Raw genomic sequence first — 16970 nt, forward strand, 5'->3', positions numbered from 1 at the left:
GTGTTAGTACTACAAGCACAGAGCTAATTACCACAAATTCAAACAATATGGATTTTGGAGTTCCGGAGACCTGGCTTCCATCCTCGGCTCCATCATTTACTAATAACGCAATCGTTGACAGCGACCGGGAATCAACAGATGGAGAACTAAAAGGTAACTGTCATAGTATAGAGGAGCCCAAGGAGACTTGACAACTTAACATAGTATCTTGCATGGGATCCTGGAACAGAGGGAGATCAGGCAAAAGCTTAAAAAATCTAAGGTTATAGACTTTAGTTAATAATCACGTAGTGGTATTGGTTAATTCTGATGTACCACGCTAATGTAAGATGTTAATAAAACTGGTGTGAGATACGTGGAAAAGAGTATGTACTAACTTCATGCTTCCTAAATCTCGATCTATTCTGAAATTTTAAAATGGGAAGGATGGTATTCCCTTCTTCTAATCTACAGTCTTCACCCTCAAGAAATTTTCCCTTTACCTACTCTGACTACCTCGATGAGGTCAAACTCTAAACAGTGTTTAACCAACTAAAACCATCAGAGGAGATAAGATGTGACACATACCAGAGCTTTTAACTCTATCAAAAGCTAAGTCCTACAACATTTAGAAGAATTTTATAGAATATTTCCCAAAAGAAGTTTAAAAATATGACAGAATTGTCAAGGTAAATGAAAAGGGCCACATTATTGGGCAGTAACCGAAACCTCACGAAAATAAATATAAAAGGTGTTTTATAGTTGGTAAAACTGAATGCCTTGACTGGGGCGGGGGAAAGCTTTCTATACTACTATCCCAAGACTGCAACACATTTACTAGATATTGTTTTTGCTAGTTCAAAGTTCACTTTTATCCCATTGGAGAGTTCATGCTGACGAGAGACTGCCTCTGAAAACCACGCTACAGAGAGTTAAAATATATAAAATAAATCTGTATTGCTCAAAACATTTAAAAATTATGTTAAAGTATTGGTCCCTACTTTAAGTTAGATTAAGGAGATAACACATGTGATGTACTATGAATTCGCCAAAATCACTTTTCCAGGGAGCTCAAAGAATTAGGTGACAATATAAAGGGATAACATACCATTTTCTTATTGTATTTGTCTACATTTAAAAGCCAGTGTCTGAAGTACTGGCTAAAGGTTGGCAAATAGACCTTATTTCTCATTTCCTTTACGTAAGTCAGGTCCCTAATCTTTGTAGCCCCTTTAAAGAAGGCTTACAAAGAAGAGAAATAGAAGTATAAAGCACTTGCCAGAGTGTACAGAAAAGAAGTGATAGAGGTTTTGAGTTGAATTGTGTCAGTGGGAAAATTGGTGGAATCCTAACCTAGGTGCTTGATATTTGAAATTAGGGTCTTTGCAGAGGCAATCACTTTAAAGTGAGGTCATTATGATGGGCCCTAATACAACAGGGCTGGTATCCTTACAACAGACATATAGAGCAGAAAGCTACGTGACAACTGAGGCAGAAACTGGAAGGACAAAGGTACAAGTGAAGGAATGCCAAGGACTGCCACCAACAACCAGAAGCTGGGAGGAAACAGCTAAGGCTTCCCTTGAACCTTCAGAGGTAGTGGAAGCCTGCGGACTCCTTGATTACAGACTGCGGGCTGCCAGCCCTGAGACATAAGTCTGTTGTTTTAAGCCACTTAGTTTGTGGCACTTTGGCAGCCCTAGGAACCTAACACAGTAAGAAACCCAGAAACATTGGCTGTCATTACTATGTCACTAGGACTATAATATGGAAGAGGGATTAACAAATGCCAGTGGGTAAGGAATCCCATTTGGGTAGTAGGCAAAACAAGGGAGAAGCACAGTGAGCCCCCACGGTACCTGGTGTGCAGAGGAGAGTGCCACCAAGATGCATCCACTTGACCTAAGCCTTTCACTGATCACGGTCACCGAGACGAAGGAATCACAGTTTAACTGGTGGGCATTTTACAAATGAAAGGGTGTTATTAAATGGAGAACCTAATTCCTAGATCACCCTAAACTGCAGCCCTGGAAAGGGGGAAGAGTTGCACTTTATTTAAAATAGAAAGAGCCAACGGTTATCTGGATATCTTAAGTCCTATTGAGTAGGGGACAGGCAGGGCTAGGTAGGGAGAGATAGGTAGGTGGCTACCTTACTTGGCTCACGCAGGGGGGCCATGTGTTCAGGCTCACAGAAATCCCAGATGTAGAAAATACTGAGGCGTCCAAGACCTGAGATAAGGGAATATAATGAGACTAAGGAGACTACCTCCTTTGTCTTAAAAGTCAGAGACGAGATCTCTCTCTAATAGCTACAGCTGGACTACTGAAAATTACCAAACTTCAAAGAAAAAGTAAGCTTAGTGCTATCAGTGGTAGAGATGTCAAGAAGATTTAAGTTTCCCAATCAGTTCTCAATAAAAGACTTTCAGTGAAAGCCCTCAGTGGCAAGCCATTCCAGACCCTTCTCACTCTAGATAAAGACTTTCCCTTTCCTTTCTGTTCTCACCTTCACTTAATAAACTTTTTCACTTCACCTATTTGTGTTGGGGAGATTCATTCTTCGACTCCCTGAAACAAGAAGCCTGCAATTCTGTAACACTATGAACCACCTGTTGATGGAATTGCTAGAATCAAGATTTTAGAACTAATCCTCCAATTCCATTCACTAGTTTGCACATTTGAAGAAATAAAGCTCCTAGCAAAATACCCTAAAATGTAACATTTAGTGGGTTGGCAGAATCTACCAACTTCTCTCAATGTCCTATTGGTATTAAAAAGTCAAAAACTTCTATCTGTTAAAATATTGCTTATCCACGGTAAGTGTAACTAACATTTTACGCCAAGGTCCTGCCCCCTGGAACTTAACAAGCTTCTCATCTTCCCTAGGAAGAAGAGCCTGGGAGAGGAGTTTGAGCCCTGAATCCCATCAATCTGGAAAACAAGGTGGACAAGCGCAGCACTGTGCCCCTGGCCGTATTGGGGAGCCAAGGCTTATTACTGAGACGGGGGCAAAGAGCTCTACAAATTCCAGATATCATCACACCTATCACAAGTAATGTTGCAGAACTATGCAAGAGCCTGGCACACAGCATGCACAGGCACAAACGCGTGAAGTTGGAGTAGCCAAGCTTTAGCAAATGCCGGGCTATGAGAGCAATTCAGCAGCGGGAAAGGAACCCCAGGCACGTACACTGCAGAGACACCAGCCGGCTAGCTGCCACCGTGCAGCTAGCTTCCAGAGGCCCCAAAGCCACCTCTTCGCGCAGGAGCCCAGGTCCCGGTGCGTGCAGAGCACGTCCCTGCTCCGCCACCCACCCATCCCCTGAGGAAGCTCCGGGCCGCGATCCCCGCCCTGCCGGGGCCCTGGAAGGGGTCGCGAGCACCTACCCGCAGGCCTCTATGCTGGGTCGTGGACTGGGTCGTGGAAGGGCGAGTTTCAGCGCGGCCACCATCTCCGAACCGTGGTCAGGGCTGCGCCAACTCCTCAAACCGCCGCACCGCGACTTTAACGTTTCCTTTCCCCACCCCCAGGCTCGGGCTGCCAATTAACAGACTCCGGGGAGGGGCTCCCGCCACACCCTGCCTCCGCCCAAGGTCTGCACGTGGAGGTCGTGGAGCCCGGGGTCGTATCACGTGCGTGGCACGTGAGGCACACGCGGTCCCTGTCTCTGGGCAGCCGAGTGAGGCGGGCTAGGGCTAAGGACAGATGGAGGTGCCTCGGAAGGACGCCCTAAGAACAAGGAGCCAGGGGAAAGTACTTCATGGGGCCTGCACCTACGTGGCCTGCATTCCCCGGACGACCATCACCACCCAAGCTCAGGGTAAGTGCTTGGCCAACTCAGACTCCGTGGGTTCAAACACCATAATTAACTCTGTGACTGGCCAAACTGGGGGACTGGTTAAACTCTGTCACCGTTCTGTGCCTCAGTATCCTCGCCTGGTGATGTGGAGGTAATATTAGTTCCCACTGCATAAATCTTTTATGAGGATTACACAGACTAACCAGCATTTAGTCACTGGGTCTGGAACATGAGTGCTCAAATATCGTCATGATAATAAATGTTCTTATTTTTTCATGTATTCCTTCCTGTAAAGAACAAATCCTTATCAGGCCCACAAGAGCAATATCTAGAGGTCACAGTCCACAGGGCCCTAAACCACCACAGGGCTGGCTGCTAAGGAAATCTGTGTGGTGTCTCCCAAAGGAGATGATTCTGGGGAGAGCTGAGAGTAAGGGAAGCATCCTAGTTGCAGGGAAAATTGAAGGCAGGGAGTCCAGGCTAGAGATCATTGCATTTAAAAGAGAAAGAGCCAATGGTTCAGGACAACCAGAAGTAGGAGTTCTCTCTATAAGGATCTGAGAGACCAATACGTAGGTCTAAGAAACCAATAATCTACTTGTAAGAGTCTTGCTTGGCCATTTTTTTTTTCAAGCTTGAGAATTTTGCAGTCATTTTTAAATACATGGAGAGTAATACTTTTTTTTTTTTTTTTTTTTTAATAAGGGTGATGCTTCTGTGATTCGGTTATAGATTAGAAAGAAGTTTAAATGGAAGCTCATTATTTACCTTGTGGGAAAAAGCTCCTATATGTGGTTCTTTCAGAGAATACACATTAAAAAGCTGTGACCCCAGAGACATGGTAGTGGAAGGGATAGAAATAGCTGCTCCTAACACTTGAAAAGTTTGTCAAGTAGTAGGCTCTTTAAAAAAAAAAAAAAAAGTATTCATTTTTTCTGGGGTAGTAAAATATGACCTCATTTCTGTTAAAGAAATTTTCTTCATATTTATGCAGTTGACTATTGCTTACAGACATAAGTAGAACTCAGGACTAGTTTCAGTCACCCGACAGACCATTTCGCTTTAGTCTGTTCCATGCTGCATAACTGAATAAATACATGGTCCATCCTCACTATGTGGGAGGAAAAGAGCTCATCCTATTTCTGAAAACAAATCTTGACAAACAATATTGGGTCTTTTGAAAAAGCAGGTATCTTGTCAGTTCAGGCTGCTATAACAAAATGGCACAGACTGGGTGGCTTGTAAACAAATGAAATGTATCTCTCACAGTTAGGAGGCTGGAAGTCCAAGATCATGGCACTGGCCTGGGCAGGTGAGGACACTTTTCTGAGTTGCAGACTTCCTGTGTAAAGCTCAGGTAACAAAAAGGGCTTGGGAGTTCTCAACACCCAAAGAACAAAGAATCCAATCAAGAAATGGGCAGAAGACATGAACGGACATTTTTCCAAAGAAGACATCCAAATGGCCAACAGACACATGAAAAAGTGCTCAACATTGCTTGGCATCAGGGAAATCCAAATCAAAACCCCAATGAGGTACCACCTCACACCAGTCAGAATGTCTAAAATTAACAAGTCAGGAAATGACAGATGTTGGCGGGGATGTGGAGAAAGGGGAACCCTCCTACACTGTTGGTGGGAATGCAAGCTGGTGCAGCCACTCTGGAAAACAGTATGGAGGTTCCTCAAAAAGTTGAAAATAGAGCTACCATATGATCCAGCAATTGCACTACTGGGTATTTACCCCAAAGATACAAAAGTGGGGATCAGAAAGGGTACATGCACCCCGATGTTTATAGCGGCAATGTCCACAATAGCCAAACTGTGGAAAGAGCCAAGATGTCCATCGACAGAAGAATGGATAAAGAAGATGTGATATATATATACAATGGAATATTATGCAGCCATCAAAAGGAATGAGATCTTGCCATTAGCAACGACGTGGATGGAACTGGAGGGTATTATGCTGAGTGAAATAAGTCAATCAGAGAAAAACATGTATCATACGATCTCACTGATATGAGGAATTCTTTTTTTTTTTAAGTTTTATTTATTTGAGAGAGCGAGAATGAGAGAGAGAGAGAGTACATGAGAGGGGGGAGGGTCAGAGAAGAAGCAGGCTCCTCGCCTAGCAGGGAGCCCAATGCGGGACTCGATCCCAGGACTCCAGGATCATGACCCGAGCCGAAGGCAGTCGCTTAACCAACTGAGCCACCCAGGCGCCCCCGATATGAGGAATTCTTAATCTCAGGAAACAAACTGAGGGTTGCTGGAATGGGGGGTGTGGTGGGAGGGATGGCATGACTGGGTGATAGATACTGGGGAGGGTATGTGCTCTGGTGAGCGCTGTGAATTGTGCAAGACTGTTGAATCTCAGATCTGTACCTATGAAACAAATAATGCAATATATGTTAAGAAAAAAAAAAAGATAGCAGGAGGGGAAGAATGACGGGGGGAAATCGGAAGGGTAGACGAACCATGAGAGACGATGGACTCTGAAAAACAAACTGAGGGTTCTGGGGGGTGGGAGGATGGGTTAGCCTGGTGATGGGTATTAAAGAGGGCACGTTCTGCATGGAGCACTGGGTGTTATGCACAAACAATCATGGAACACTACATCTAAAACTAATGATGTAATGTATGGGGATTAACATAACAATAAAAATAAAAAAATAAAAAATAAAAATAAATTTAAAAAAGCGGGGGGAAAAAAAAGGGCTTGGGAGTTCTGTTGGATCTTACTTATAAGAGCACTAATCCCATTCATCAGGTCAGAGCCCAAAAGCCCCACTCTCTAATATCATCATATCAGACATTAGGATTTCACCATATGAATTTTGGGGGACACAAATATTCAGACAATGATAGCAGGTGACCTTGATGACCATTTTGATAGTTTATATAATATTTCAAAGAATTTTTCACCAGCTTGTGCTGTATTTGTCTTCCCCATCTTTAACACTGTAGTTCTTCTCTGCCTATCCACACTCTAAGCAACTTGGAGACCTAAGAAATTCCCACATCCTATTTTTATCACTGGATAGATTTTTTTTCAGGTTACCCTCATAAATTCCTTCTCTGACCTCCAGTGGTACTTACCAAGTATATTACTATTTAGACACATGTCATATTTTTTAAATAGTAGACTTTATTTTTAAAGCAATTTTAGTTTTACAGAAAAACTAATCAGAAAGGACAGAGTTGCCATATGCCACCTTCCCTCCCCACTCACAGGTTTCCTTATTATTAATATTTTGTGTTACTGTGGTACACTTGTTATGATTGATGAACTATTATTGATATATTTTTATTAATTAAAGCCCATAGTTTATATTAAGGATTCACACTTAGTCTTGTATAGACCTATGAGTCTTAACAAATGGATAATATCTTATATCCAACATTATAGTATTATACAGAAAAGTTTCACTGTCCTAAAAGTACCCTATGTTCCATGTATTCATCCTTTCCTTCCTCCACCCAAACCCTGGTAACCACTTATTTTTTTAAATTTTCTCTATAGTTTTCACTTTCCCATGAGGTCATACAGTTAGAATCATATAGTATGTTGCCTTTAAGATGGGTTTCTTTCCCTTAATAATATGCATTTAAAGTTCCTCTATGTCTTTTCATAGCTTAATAGCTCATTTCTTTTTAGCACTGAATAATATTCCGTTGCATAGATGTACCAAAGTTCTTTATCCATTCACCTTTTGAAGGACACCTTGGTTACTTCTAAGTTTTGGTAATTATAAATAGGTGTGTAGGTTTTATATGGCCATAATCTTCCTGTGGGTGAAAACACAGTTGTTGGGCCATATAGTAAGATTGTTTAGCTTTATAAGAAACTGAAAGACTATCTTTCAATAGTCTTTCAAATACTGTTCCATTGTGCCTCTCTACCAGCAGTGAATGAGAATTCCTATGGCTCCACATTGTCACCAGCGTTTTGTGTTGTCATTGTTTTGTATTCTAGCCATTCTAATAAATGTGTCATGCTATTGAATTATTTTAATTTGCCATTCCTTAATGACATAAATGTTGAGTATCTTTTCATTTCCTTTTTTTCTGTGTATCTTCTTTGAAAAGATATTTGCTTTGATATTTTGCCCTTTTTCTATTGGGCTGTTTGTGTTCTTACTGAGTTTTTAAGAATTCTCTGTGTACTTTGGATACAAGTCCTTTATCAGTTGTGTGTTTTCAAATATTTTTTCTCAGTATACGGCTTGTCTTTTCATTCTCTTAACACTGTCATTCACAGAGCAGAAGCTTTACATTTTAACAAAGTCCCAACTTTTTTTTTTTCCCCCATGGAGTGTGCATATGATATTGTATGTAAACCCAAAATCATCTAGATTTTCTCCTATGCTATCTCCTGGAAGTTTTTAAATTTTGTATTTTAAATGTATGTCTATAACCCACTTTGAGTGTGTGTTTTTTTTTTTTTTTGAGAAAGGTGTGTTATCTATGTCTACATTCATTGTTCTCCATGTAGATATGTAGAGTCTTTACAGCACCGTTGAAAAGCTAACTTTTCTCCATTGAATTGCCTTTGCTTCTTTTTTTTTTTTTTTTTTAAGATTTTATTTTTTTGACAGAGAAAGACACAGCGAGAGAGGGAACACAAACGGGGAGTGGGAGAGGGAGAAGCAGACTCCCTGCCGAGCAGGGAGCCCGATGCGGGACTTGGTCCAGGGACTCCAGGATCATGACCTGAGCAGAAGGCAGTCGCTTAACCAACTGAGCCACCCAGGCACCCGAATTGCCTTTGCTTCTTGGTCAAGAATCAGTGGATAATATTTGTCTGGGTCTAATTCTGTTCCATTGGTCTTTTTGTCTGTTCTTTTGCCTATATCACCCTATTTTGACTAATGTAGCTTTATGATAAGTTTTGAATTCCTCTGAAGTGCCAGGGACCAGATAAAGCAGCACTTTGTAGACCATAATGAAGACGTGGAATTTTACTTGAAACATGAAGTAAAGCCATTTAAGAGATTTAAGTGGAAAATGGCATGATCTAATTTATTTATTTATGTGCTTATTTATCATTTTTTTAATTGCACTGGATATTTGGAGAATGGGCAGTGGAGCCAAGAATTTAGAATCAGACAAGTTAGGAGCCTTTGAAGCAAGTGAAAACTCCTAGAAGAGTCAGATGTCAGATTAGCTAGACATAAATATCTCCTTTCAAATTTCTTCCTGATTCAATAAGCATAGAGTCTGAACTGAAAATAGAAGCTGTGCAGAAAAGATCTGTTCATAAATTCAAGAATCCAAAGGTAAAATGTGACAGGCTCTGATAGTATAATATTAAGAGGGAGGTGTCAGACTTAGATCATCTCTAATAGCCTGTAGTTTAACAAACTATGTGCTCCCTTCTTCGGTGCATTTTACAAGGTGCTTGAGCTTAAAGAAATGATCTGAGGTTAGTTGAGGAAGATGAGCATAATTAAATGGCCAATTTGTTCAGGTATATCCTAAAAGATATTTACTGCTCTTTGAATCAAATGTCTAACTAGTTTCTTACTTGTGTGTTTGATAGGCCCAGTAGCGATATCTGCCTATCTAGAAGATTGAGTCTACAATGTGATTTCCTAAATTGAAAGCTAAATTAACCTCCTCGTGTGTTAGAACAGGTTCTTTATCAACCCTTTCCAGACTGCCTACCCCCTACTCTTCCCCTAGAGTATTTTTGCCAACCTAATTTTTCCACGGTTAAAATCATACAACAGGTTGAACCAAACATGACTGAAAAGAAATATGAACGATTAATCTCTGCAAAAGAACAATAAACAATAGATTGTTGCTTAAGTATGCAGGCTTAGAAACCGTACGTAGTGTTTGTGTTTGAATATCAGCTCCACCAACTGACTGTTGACCTGCACACTTTTATTTTCATTTAACTTTTTTTTTTTTTTTTTAAGATTTTATTTATTTATTTCACAGAGAGAGACACAGCGAGGGAGGGAACACAAGCAGGGGGAGTGGGAGAGGGAGAAGCAGGCTTCCTGCGGAGCAGGGAGCCTGATGCGGGGCTTGATCCCAGGACCCTGGGACCACGACCTGAGCTGAAGGCAGACGCTTAACGACTGAGCCACCCAGGCGCCCTGTCATTTAACTTCTTATACATCAGTTTCTTTATGTGTAAAATGGAAATAAAACTAACAGCTTCATCCTAATGTTGTTTTGAGAACTGAAGCCTGCCTACAAATCTCAGACTTCTTTATGCCCAGGATGGACAGGAAACTGATTCTGGGTAAGCTCTAGAAGTCTATTCCATAGCAAATGATGCAGAGGTAACTTTAGAGAGATAGGATGGATTTAACAACCGTACTAAAGACAATAGGGATTAAAGTCCTCTGAGATTCTTCCTTAAGAGAGGATGGATGCAACATTTGGTATGCATGATGCAATCTACATCCTATTAAGTAATGACTTACATGCAGATGTTCTGGAGTTCTTGGAATCATCAAGGCTCTACTGATTTTAAGTCTAACCCATCTGGCTATTATACACCCCATCCCCACAAAACTACTTCCCAGAATCTTCAGACCCCTTAACTGAATTTAACAGGAGACAGGCAAAGGGACAAGTTCAAAGAGAAGGAGACCCATGCCATATGGATTTCAAAGGGATTCCATTCTTTAGGCTTAATATGAATAGGAGGTGACACATCATTCATCTAAATGACCTGATGGCACTGGGCCTGGAGACTTGTGGAGAAACAGCTACTCACATCCAGGAACCATGAGTCTACATTTCCTGGAGTATTTCGTGGAAGTGATAGAAGTAGTAAGCATTATTTGGTTCCTTAGGCTCTTCAGTACTGACTAGAGTAGCTGAACCCTGCCTTTTCATGGTATTAGTCTCGTATTTTCTTGAGCTGGCTGGAAAGCAGTACTTGGCCTCAGTTGTGACTTTATATAGAAGCCTGGAGACAAAAGAAGCAGTCCTTGAATCTCACTTGCTTGCTGCTCCCTACCCTCTGGATGAGGAGGCACGTGTTGGGAGATGAGAGTACCTTTGCCTATACTTTTTCCTAAAGCCTGAGGGTGGGACGAACTGATTAAAACAAAATCCACAGAGCATTCTTCCTGTCTTCCATTCTTACATAGATTCTAAAGGACTACTGATATTTCTGGAGGAATTCTACAAATATTTCCCCATGATGATACAATTGTTTTAGGAATGATAATAATAACACAACAAAAACTATTGGACAATGGCAGTACATCCAAATTCTGGAGTCCACTCCCGTCCTTGTATTAGTTTGCTAGGACTGTCATAACAGAATACCACAGACAGTGTGGCTTAAATTTATTTTCTCACAGTTCTGGAGGCTTGAATTCGAAGATTAAGGTGTTGGCAGGTTTGGTTTCTCCCTAGACCTCTCTCCCTGGTTTGCAGACAGCCACCTTCTCACTGGGTCCTCAAACGGACTTTATTCTGTATATTTATGCCCCCTGGTGTTTTTTTCTTTTCTAATAAGGACACCGATCATAATGGATTAGGGCCCCACCATTATGACTTCATTTAACCTTGATTATGTCTTAAAGCCTAATCTCCAATATACTTACATTCTCCAATATAGTATAGTTATATTAGGGGTTAGGTCTTCAACTTATGAATTTTGGGGGGAGACATTTTGGCCCATTACACTACCTAAAGAACATGCCAGCTTGATACGGTTCACCTATCTTTGCATTGACCAAGGGACATAATGTCATCAACCATCCATGTAACAGTGACAGTGAGACTTACCCTAGACGATAGCTTTTGTTGCACTGGTAGGAAAGCTGAAGGCTAAATCTGCAGTGACTTCAAGCTTTAAGAGTAATGGCAGCCTAGAGGTTAGAATACTTGAAACATTAAGGTGGTGTTCCTCAGAAGCCTCACCTAAATTGATAATTTAGAGAAGTATAGGTACAGGTAAGTAAGTCTTAACTGTACGCCTTATCTTTCCATCTGAGTCTCATTGTTAGTATCTCTGATTTTATCCCAGAAATATTAAAGCATGTTTCTGGCCAACTTGAATAAAGATCCATAGGAACCGTTTGCTAACTATATCTATTTGAAACAAAATAGCAAAACTAAATGACAGTAAGAAAAATTCTTACATTTTGCTGCTTGTTCAGAGCATTCTAAGAAAGATACATATTTACCAAGTCATAACAATAATAGATAGCATTTGTTAAGTAACTATCTTGTGTAAGGTTTTTTTTCAAGATCTTTACAAGTATTATCTTGTCTTTACAACAGCACTGTGCTTCAGATTGTGTTATTATCTTCATTTTATGATGAGAAAATTGTGTAGGAGAGATATTTTAAAACTTGCCCAAATGTAAAGAGCTAACAAGAGGTAGGGTTGTAATTACAATTCAGTCAGATTGGTTAAGAGTCATCATGCGCTCTTTGTGCCTCCTTCCTGATTACAAAAGAAGACATATTTGTATTTAAGTTATTCTCTTTTAGTTAAATACCAATTACATGAAATAGACTTAAAAAAGAAGCAATGAAGGGAACGTGCCCTAAACACCTCTGAATGTCTAGTATTGGGGCGTCAAGAGACTGAAAACTTTGGAATTCAAATACATACTCATGAAAACTTAAAATTTGCCATTTTGAGGGCGCCTGGGTGGCTCAGTTGGTTAAGCGACTGCCTTCGGCTCAGGTCATGATCCTGGAGTCCCTGGATCAAGTCCCGCATCGGGCTCCCTGCTCGGCAGGGAGTCTGCTTCTCCCTCTGACCCTCCTCCCTCTCATGCTCTCTGTCTCTCATTCTCTCTCTTTCGAATAAATAAATAAAATCTTTAAAAAAAAAATTGCCATTTTGAATGCCTGGGATGAAATATGCTTTGAAAACTGGGGGAAAAAGTCAAAGATCTTAAACTAAAGAAATGCTGAGGAAATATCTCTATAAAATATAAAGAACACAGGTATGTTTGTATTTTCCCCTAGACCCCTCTTTTTCTGTGGTTATTACTTTAATCTAAACCACCTGCTTCTCCAGCACACTTGTAATGTCAGTCGATATGGCTTCCCCGCTACCAAAATTCCAGTAGAACTGATTTCACAATTCCTTTTTTTTTTTTTTTTGTTAAGATTTTATTTATTTATTTGACAGAGAGAGAAAGCGAGAGAGGGAACACAAGCAGGGGGAATGGGAGAGGGAGAAGCAGGCTTCCCGCTGCGCAGGGAGCCCGATGCGGGGCTCGATCCCAGGACCCTGGGTTCATGACCTGAGCTGAAGGCAGTCGCTTAATCAACTGAGCCACCCAGGCACCCCACACAATTCCATTTTTTTTTAATCTTTCTAGTGATTGGCATAGCAATCAGCAAGACTGATTTATGTTAAATGAATGTTCGGAGGTCATTTTAAATAAGTCTTCCATTTTTGGAAAAAAAAAAAAAAAACACTAAAAACAAACCAAATGAGGAGATGTACAAGTTAATATAGTGAAAACATGTACTCATGCACACATGACTTCAAAGCAGACTCCCCAGAGTTTCTTATCTTTCTGTACTTGGATTGAATTTCTGACCATTAATGACTGCATCATATTTAAAAGGAGACAATGCAATGTAAGGCACCTGAATTCTATAAAAATCATCAAAAACTGGATTTTTTTCTTATTGACATACCTGGCTATTCCCATAGTAACAAAATTCTTTTTTTTTATATTTTGAAATTAGCAACATTAAACGGCTTATCTTGTTAAGTGACATGTAGTATTTATTTTTATGTTTGTTTTCAGCAAACTCATATAGAAGAAAAACTGAACCACACATGCTAGAGTAGAAAAAATAAGCACTAGGCTAAGAACCCAAAGAGAAACCCTTAGGAGACATGAGCACATGCAACAGCTAGAACTAGAAATCATATTAGAACTAGAAAAGACTTTGAGGTCCTCTAAGTGTATGTCCTTCAGTGCTATTTCCTATTGTTTTGATTTTTATTGTGAACTCCTACCCAATTGATCCACATGAAAAACAAACCTGAATAACCTGGTTTGCCGTGTACAAACTGAATGGCAAGACATGTTTTTATTTTTATTTTTTTTAAGATTTTATTTATTTATTTGACAGAGACACAGCGAGAAAGGGAACATAAGCAGAGTGAGTGGAAGAGGGAGAAGCAGGCTTCCTGCTGAGCAGAGAGCCTGATGTGGGGCTTGATCCCAGGACCTTGGGATCATGACCTGAGCCGAAGGCAGACGCTTAACGACTGAGCCACCCAGGTGCCCCTGGCATGACATGTTTTTAGAAATCTAAGTAAAATTGTTTTGTGTTGCCAGTTAATACATTGCTGATCTGCTCACATTCTGTAGTTGCCTTATAATTCCCTCATGTGTATAATAAGGCGACTAAACTCTTATGATTTGTAAGGCCTTTCTCACTGACATCCATCCTCCAATCTTCTTGGAATTCAAGTGTATTATTCTTTTTTTTTTTTTAAGATTTTTATTTATTTGACAGAGAGACACACAGTGAGAGAGGGAACACAAGCAGGGGGAATGGGAGAGGGAGAAGCAGGCTTCCCCCCAAGCAGGGAGCCTGATGCGGGGCTCGATCCCAGGACCCTGGGACCATGACCTGAGCTGAAGGCAGATGCTTAACGACTGAGCCACCCACGTGCCCCTCAAGTGTGTTATTCTTCATGAGACTGCTTTCTATAAATAATATGTTTAGCAGAGCCAGGGTAAACACAACTCACTGGATACAAACAATATAGCATTACTGCTACAAGTTAATATTTTATATTTTTTTTCTTTTTGTCTATGGGTTTTGATTAATCTTTTGTTTTTATTTTTTCCATGACTGGACCCTCTTCCCTTCCTGAGCCCTCCTCTGTATTAAAAAGCTACCACCCTTTCCCTTGGGTAAATTTTATGTGATAACTATATAACATGGTGTGGATATACTGTAATTTAGTCTTTTACTTATTTATTGGCTTTCACCTTTACTTATTTTTCTTTACTGTGAATACTTGTTCATTAAATATCTTTGAAAAAAAGTCTGTATCTATTTGTACTTGATTTCAGGCCTTGAGACTTTACCCTACTACCGAGATACCACAAACCCAAAATACTTATTACCTGGTCACTTATAGAAAAATTTTACTTACTCTTGTTTAGAATTTCACAGTTAGATTTTTAAAAAGACCACTCTCTCCTTTCGTTCTTAAAGTGAAATTGGAGATGAAATTATGTTTTTAAGCCCCAGAATGGCCTTTTTTCGGAGGGTGGAGCAGGGTTCTTGTTGTTTTAGTTATTGCTGGTGTGTGTGAGAGAGAGAGAGAGAGAATGAGAGTTTGATTTTTTTGGTTTGAGTTTCAGTACTGCTCACGGGTCTCCTTATGTTCTCTTTTCATGTTTTTTCTTTTGTTTTTACTCAGTTCTCATTAAACAGTTTAGTTTCATTAAGTGTATGTTCTGATTATTCTACCTGATTATCCTTTCTTTAACTGTTGGGCCTCCTTTGGTGGGCTATCATTTTTCTTCTAGCCTCCGAGAAACTCAGGTTTGTTTGTGAGAGTGCCCTCTCACTGTGGAAACCCTGAAAGTACAGAGGTGATGGAGTCTGATTGTATAGGCGAACATCACAGGGCAGGCTGTCACCACTCTGCTGAGTCCCCTGAAGGAAACCTTGCTGTTCTCCAAAATCCCCATATTCTTGTAGTGGCAAAGCAGGGAAGTCTGAGCCCACAAACTCAACAACCATTTATACTTTCCTTTTTTTAATGAGATGTTAAGGTGAAGGAATAGTCACACGTATCCCTTCACTTCAGCCTGGGGAGCCAAAGGTCAAACTCTTTGTTGGACACTCTGTCCTCCAGCCCATTTCCAGCACCTTGAAGATCTTCTCCATTGGTTTTACCTCTGCCTCAGCTGCACGCAACTGCCCAGACATCATAGCTTTTGTTGTATGACAAAAGGGAAGTACCACAGAATTGGGATCAGGGGGAAATGGAACCAAGTTCTAGAATCCCTATGCACATGTCAAAAGTTTTTGAGTATGTCGTTTCAATTTTTAATCTCTACAGCATTATTTTAGAAAGAAATATCAGGGTTTATATAACGAATACAGAGAAATTGAGGCTAGAAAATCTAGGACTTTCCCTAGATATTAATGACAATAAAAATAACCCAAGCCCCCTAACAATTTATTTTCTACTATGTTACTTCTCACCAGAAGAGATTATTTAGTTTCATACAATCCTCTGCTTCTATAAAAATTCCAGAATCCATTTTCAGAGATTTATTTTAGTCAATTTTATTTCTATAGAAGAGCTTTTGTTTAAACATCACATCAATTAATATATCAGTTTTGTCATGTATACGAAAAAAGTGAGGAATTCTATTTGACATAAGGAATGCAATATGCCAAAATGGAAATAATGCATTTCATTGATCTGAATGCCTAATTAAGTGAATTAGATTAGCAAGCTCTACTGTTAAGATTAGAATAGAATTTATTTCCAACTGATCCCATCTTTAAGCAACTTTTTTACCCAGAAAGGTAAAGTAAGAATAGAGGGTCTCATACCCTAAATAAAGAATTCAGTGGAAGAAAATGTCACAGTTCTCTTTAAAACAGCCACCTCCCCTCCGCTATCATGTACAGTATACATTTCATTTTGTGGTAGCAGACTTTTAAGCCCTGATAACTTATGTATCAAAATGTAAGCCTGAAAGATTACAAGACTGCCTTTATATGAATTAGATCCATTTTAAGAGCAAATACCTGAAGATGGAGAGTTAGAAAAGGATCCCATGTAATAGATTTGTCATTTTTATGCTCTAGTTCAAAGCTATATGATTTTCTCTATCGCCATCAATTATCTTTTAAAGGCTGTCAGATATGTTCTCTTTTCCTTCCTGTGCAGCTAGAAAATAGAAATAAGAAATGTGATTTTTAAAGGTAGATAAGTTATCAAAGCAAAAATGCCTTTAAATTAGATCATTCTTCCGTAGCATAATGAATTTGAAATCTCCAGTAGACTCTTATAAGGAGCGTTTAGCAATACTCAGGGAATGTCAAACATTGGGTATCAGTGAGACTTTTGCTGTAGTCCACTCTTTATACAGCAGCCTTAACATTAACTGAGTTGGGGCAGTTCAGTGTCTGATAAAACACAGTGAGGACTTCTGTCTCCACAGTAGGTGAGCGCCTCTAGTGGCTGGTCTTTC

The sequence above is a fragment of the Mirounga leonina genome, unplaced genomic scaffold, assembly GCF_011800145.1.
Source record: "Mirounga leonina isolate KUSES-001 unplaced genomic scaffold, KU_Mleo_1.0 Mir_127, whole genome shotgun sequence".
Classification (NCBI taxonomy): domain Eukaryota; kingdom Metazoa; phylum Chordata; class Mammalia; order Carnivora; family Phocidae; genus Mirounga; species Mirounga leonina.